Source organism: Lucilia cuprina, chromosome 5 (genome assembly GCF_022045245.1).
Source record: "Lucilia cuprina isolate Lc7/37 chromosome 5, ASM2204524v1, whole genome shotgun sequence".
Taxonomy (NCBI): domain Eukaryota; kingdom Metazoa; phylum Arthropoda; class Insecta; order Diptera; family Calliphoridae; genus Lucilia; species Lucilia cuprina.
In genome coordinates, this window is record NC_060953.1 from 14,109,955 (window position 1) to 14,116,252 (window position 6,298).

The window sequence follows — 6,298 nt, forward strand, 5'->3', positions numbered from 1 at the left end:
ATGTAATTGAATAAACGTTACATTTCTTTTTTCGCTCAGTGTATATATCACAAGTATTATGTTCAGACATCAAATTACCCCACTAGAGTGAGGAAGACAATGGTGCTGGCTGACAGCAGCAGCTTTGGCGTCATCAAAAGCAAATTGTAGTTGACAAAATTTGTAAAATAAATTAGTAGAAAAACGATGCCGTCTTAAGGTATATAATTTCTAGATAATGAATGAAATGATTAAAAATTAAAACATAAAACCAATCAAAACAAATTTTCATTGATTGAAATTAAAAAAAAAATTATTTTAAGGAGAAAAGAAAACCCATGAAAAAAAAGAAATATTTTATTAAAGGAAAACCATAAAGTTCTTAGCAAAAACCTTTGTCAAAAGTTTAAACAATGAAATGTTCTTTGTTTTTTTCATTTTTACTTTTATAGACCTTAGTTCAGCCTACAACCACAACATGTTTTTTAAACTTTTAAATTGCGTTTTCCAGCCAAATCCCGGAATAATTTACACGGGTTTTAAAACTCATGCCCTAGAAGACATAAATGACCTTTATTTTTTTTCTCTTCTTAATTTATACTTATCGTCCCTTTTATAGGCAAAAAAAGAAATAAACAAATATTTGTTTAAGAACAAGAAATAATTTGTATTTCAAAGAAAATTAATTAATTTTTCTCCTTTTAGACTGTATTGATTTTATTGCGAAATTAAATGATACATACATATGTACACGAGATTGAATATGAGTTTAACCTACAGTAGCTGGTTGCATTATTAAGGATATTAGGTTTTAATAAAAGAAACAATTGAATGTCGAAAAGTTTTAGTAGTAAACTAGTCAATAGACCTGTGGGGTGCTTAGACAAGTCAATAGTCTATAGTACTTTCCAAATGAAAGTCGAAAAGATTTAGTAGTGGACTAATGAATAGACCAGTCGGCTACTTATACCTGTCAATAGTCTAACTAATACTATATGGACTCAGTCAGTCAATAACCTAGCCAATAGAGTAGTACTTTAATTCCTCCATAGACATATACAAATGCTTGTGCATATACAAAGACTTGTGCATATACTTACAAAGACTTGTGCATATACAAATCCTCAGACTAGTCAAGAGCTCGTCTATAGTCCATATACTAGTAAAAAGACGAGTTTATTGCATCTTTCTCAGACTAATCCATAGAATATTTCATAGCCGAGTCGTTAGACTAGTCAATAGTCTAAACAATAGCCTATGGACTCGTCAGTAGACTAGCCAATATACTAGTCCATAGACTTATACATAGTCTTATGCATATAGAAGTCCTCAGACTAGTCAAGAGCTCATCTGTAGTCTTATTATACTAATAAATAGACGAGTTCATTACATCGTTCACAGACTAATCCATAGAATATTTCATAGCCGAGTCGTTAGACTAGTCCATACTAGTCCATAGATTAATACACAGATTAATTCATATACATGTCCTCAGACTAGTCAAGAGCTCATCTATAGTCCTTACACTAGTAAAAAGACGAGTTCATTGCATCATTCTCACACTAATCCATACAATAGTTCATAGCTTCTGACTAGTCAATAGTTCAACCAATAGTCTATGGACTTGTCAGTAAACATGCCAATATATCTGTCCATGAATCCGTTGACTACACAAAACACTATAATATACTAGTCCATAGATTAGTATATAGACTAGTACATATACAAGTCCTCAAACTAGTCAAGAACTCGCCTATAGTCCTTAACGTGTCCATAACATATTCCAGAGAATGAAGAATAAACGAGTGTTAAGACTAGCCAATAGATGTGTTCATTACTAGTATATAGACGAGATAATAGACTAGTTCATAGTTGAGTCCATTAATTATATAATAGACTAGCTTCTAGTAGATAAAAACTAGTCAATAGCGATGAACCCGATAGTTCTTGTAAAAGTTTATAGATAAGTCAGTAGACTAGTTCAAAGAATTGACTAGCCCAAAAGCAAATAAATTAACTTGTTAATATACCAGTCTATAGATAAGTCCAAAAGCAAATAAACTGAAATGTTAATTAACCTCTCTATAGAACAGCCTTGAGACTTTTGAATAGTCTAGTAGATAGGCTAATCAATAGATTATAAGTATCACAAAAGCGAAGCCTATAAGAAAGGGGAATGTCTGAATGCCACATCAGATTCTAAATAGTACTGCCGGCCGTAATTTAGCTAAAAAGAACCTTATTTAACAATCTATGAAAGTATTCAGAAACTCAATTTCATGTACGTAATTTCTTAAAATTCTCCAAGCCTTAGAGTTATAGTAAAAGTAAAATTAGCGTTTCTAGATCCAAAATTAAAATTTTCACTAAAATCCCTAAAAAAGAGAATTTTCCATACCCTTTGAACTCTAGTACTTCCCATGATCAATTGTATATGATTAACTGTTCAAAAATGCCTCGGACTTTTTATTTAGAAGTTTCATCCCATTGAAATTGAAGTCTTCTACCTTTCGCTCCACTATTCCAAACTGATTCTCTAACGATCATTGCATAAAACGGCTTTCAATTCCTCAAGTTTACTTCCTTTCTACCGCTCCAATATTTCAAATAGATCCTGTCCTAGTTATGTCGAACGGCTTTTAATTCGTCTGGTTAACTTCCTTTAGCTTCCTTCCCTTCATAAGAAAAAGCATTCGCTCTTTCGTCCAACATCGATATGCTTTGTTTGTTTTATCCTCTATGTAGTGTTTCCATTTTAATATCAGATCAAGAAATACGCCCAAGTATTAACACTGTCGGTTACTAATATGTCCCGCCCAATTATCGAATTATATTGTCATATCCAGTTATAAGGATTCATGAATGTTCGTCTAACGACAATGAAGTTTAGCACAATGCTATATCCTTTAAGTAGTGTTTCTATTTTAGTTTCCTATCAAGGAATACTTATATTTTCCTGTGTGGACTCCGGTAGGTTAGTGGTTAGTGTTCTAGTCTGGTAGACCGGAGGTGGTGAGTTCGATTACCACTTGAGACACTGGGTAAGGAGGGCACTACAGGCCCGATAGTGGCCTAAGTGTATTTCTTCGGATATGATGTATATACATCCTCCTTTCAAACTAACTGACTATATTGTCCTGTCCAATTATAGACAGGAATATTTGCCTTTCTTGTAATTCTTGTGACAGATTTCCATTTATTTTATAGGGAAATATAGTCCTTTTCGGCTTTCTTATATAAATACCTGCAGACTTGTTCAAATCTTTTAACGGTTAAAGTCCTTAGGAGGCTATTAGATATGTTTACCCAAAGCAAAGGTGATAAAAGCCCTACATTAAGCAGCTTAGTCACCTGGTAGATTTAAAACTAATCTAATAATTTGATAATATTTAAATAATTAAAGCTTTTTTCCTTCCACGAAACACCTTCGATATATTCTTAGTTGATGGAGATATTTTTCTAACTTATTTCTTCACTCCTTGTCCTTTGTTATTTGATGAGCAACTGTAATTGGATTGTAAGAAAATGTTATTGTTAGTCAAGACAATTTTCTCTTGATTCTTTAATCAGTTTTACTTTGTCTTACATTACACTTGATGTGATGATATATTAATTTCTATAAGATGTTTGTAACATTAATAGAATTAAAAGTATTAAATTAAAATCAAAGTCTACTCTTCAGTCTACAGTTTGATGAACTGTTAGACTTTAGGACCTATAATTTAAAGAAGATAATGAAGCCCGAATACAGGATCATAAATTGAAACTTTAGAGTCCAAAATTTAGACACAATAGGGTGTTATAAAACTCCATTATTCATTAACTATAACTGAATCTTATTACATTTTATATATACTATTTTTTCCTATATTTTTACCTATTTCCATCACATCCTAAATAAACAAAATCAACATTTTTCATCATCTTTAGTGTAAGTGTGTATGTGTGTATATATGTATGTATTTAGTAGCCATTACTCGTAGGTGTTGGGTGTTATTCGATCTCGAATATATTGCAAATGTATGTTTTTGTAAGTTAACATTTAACTAGTTTTTATACCCTTCACCTTCGTGAGAAGGGTATATATAAGTTTGTCATTCCGTTTGTAATTTCTATAATATAATTTTCCGACCCTATAAAGTATATATATTCTGGATCCTTATAGATAGCGGAGTCGATTAAGCCATGTCCGCCTGTCTGTTGAAATCAGTTTTTAGAGGTCCCCAGATATCGGCGAGATCCGAATCTTCAATAATTCAGTTAGACATGCTTTCGAGAAGATCGATATTTAAAATCAGCAAAATCGGTCTATAAATAACGGAGATATTAGCAAAAATCCGAGACAACCTCTGAAAATTTCATCAAAAAAGCCACATTTTGTTCATGCTTTGTTAAAAAAGCAACAACAACACTGTGAATTGGATAAAGATGTACATGTGCGTGTGGAGATGTATTTGGTTTTATTCAGCTGTGTATTTTTATGTACTTATGTGGGTATTACAAGAACAAGGAGATAAAGCAGTAATATGTTGGTAATAAAGTTTGACGGTGGTATTACAGTACAACGGTTAATATTTCTTTCTGCTACAGTTTATATTTGTTTGTGTGTATGTTTGTGTGTGACATATGTGCAGAGGTACAAAATAAATAAAAACTGTTTTTTAAAACATACTTGGTGAAGGGTATATAAGATTCGCACAGCCGAATATAGAAATATTACTTGTTTTTTTTTTCTCCTTTAATATAACACACTTGAAATTGACCACTTAAGGGTTAAATCAATATTTACTTTGAAGGTATTTGATTAATATACAACGTAAAATCAACAAATTAAATTGTACCGGGAATGTTGAAAAGGTAATTTGAAGTAAATTGTTAAAACTATTAAATAATTTATACATAATAAGGATATGGGAAAAGTAAATATTCCGTTTTATGTATGTGTGTTCCTATATAAACATCATACGTATAAAAAATATATATTTCCTGAAAAACTGACCCCCCCCCCCAAATTTGTAATACGAAATAAAAATGTTTAAGTTGAATCTGTTATAAACATGTTAAATACTTGAAATGATTTTCGTTAGTTGCATTTTAATAAATCAACGGAATTTTTTATCCACAATCACAATCAGGTGAAGGATTTATTGAGTTTTTTTTTAATTTGACCAGCACTCACGGAATGACCTCTACTTATGCGAAGCATTATGTTGGAACTAGGAAAATAGGTTGTGGGAAGGGCGATAGATGGAGTACTGTTTGTGGAAATTTGATTTAAATCATCTTATATCGAAAGAAGGAAGTTTATTCCACATACGAACAGTGCTGCTCAAGAATTAATTTTACCTGTAGTGTGTTGTGCGGTCGATTGGCCAATCTACCACGAATGGATGTGTTCTTGAAGAAAGACTCTGTAGGAAGTTTATTCCACATACGAACAGTGCTGCTGAAGAATGAATTTTCCCTGTAGTATATTGTGCAGTCCACTGGCCAATCTATCACGAATGGGTGTGTTCTTGAAGAAAGACGTGTGTTACGCAAGAATATATGGGTATTGGGAACAAGTTCCCTAATTTTGTCATTCCGTTGGAACGTAGCACCTTATGTTGGTCATATAAGGTATATGGTTTCTGTATCCTTATTAGATTCTAAGAAGATATCTCTTAGAGGTCCGACTAGACCCAGCAAAACCTTGGTAATGACTTACAAATGTAATCACTTACATATTAACATACTTTTCAATGTCTTCTACATATCGATTACTTAGAAGTACTGTAATAACGCCTTATTAATAATGTGTGCGTGAAGATTTAGAAGCCATATATGTTTTTTTTATACGATTTACACTGACTTGTTTTGCTAACTATTTGTTAGATACAGCTGTGGCTGAGTTGACAATCTTGGGCCGAGTATGTTACAGTCGTTCCGCAGCAAAGATCCAATTGTCGTGGGAACGTATAATTACTTGTAAGGGATTGTGGTTTGTACTTGCCTTCAATGACATAAACATCATAATGTAATGTCTTAAAATAGTACTATTGTGTAAGTAGCATTTTAACCCCTTACCTGGCAATTCAAGCTGGCAGCATAATTCTTGATCAGAAACTAAAATGAAAACACTACATGGAGGATAAAATCAACCAAGCATATAAATATTGAGGACAATTAACTAAAAACTATTACAGGACACATCAACAATATATGGCGATCACATCCCGGAAATTTTTGGAAACTGTGAAGAAACATTGTTGCCAGCTAAGGGTTCAAATAAAACATTAGAGCGAACTTCTTTGGGAAACCCTTCCGTTTATAACCACGT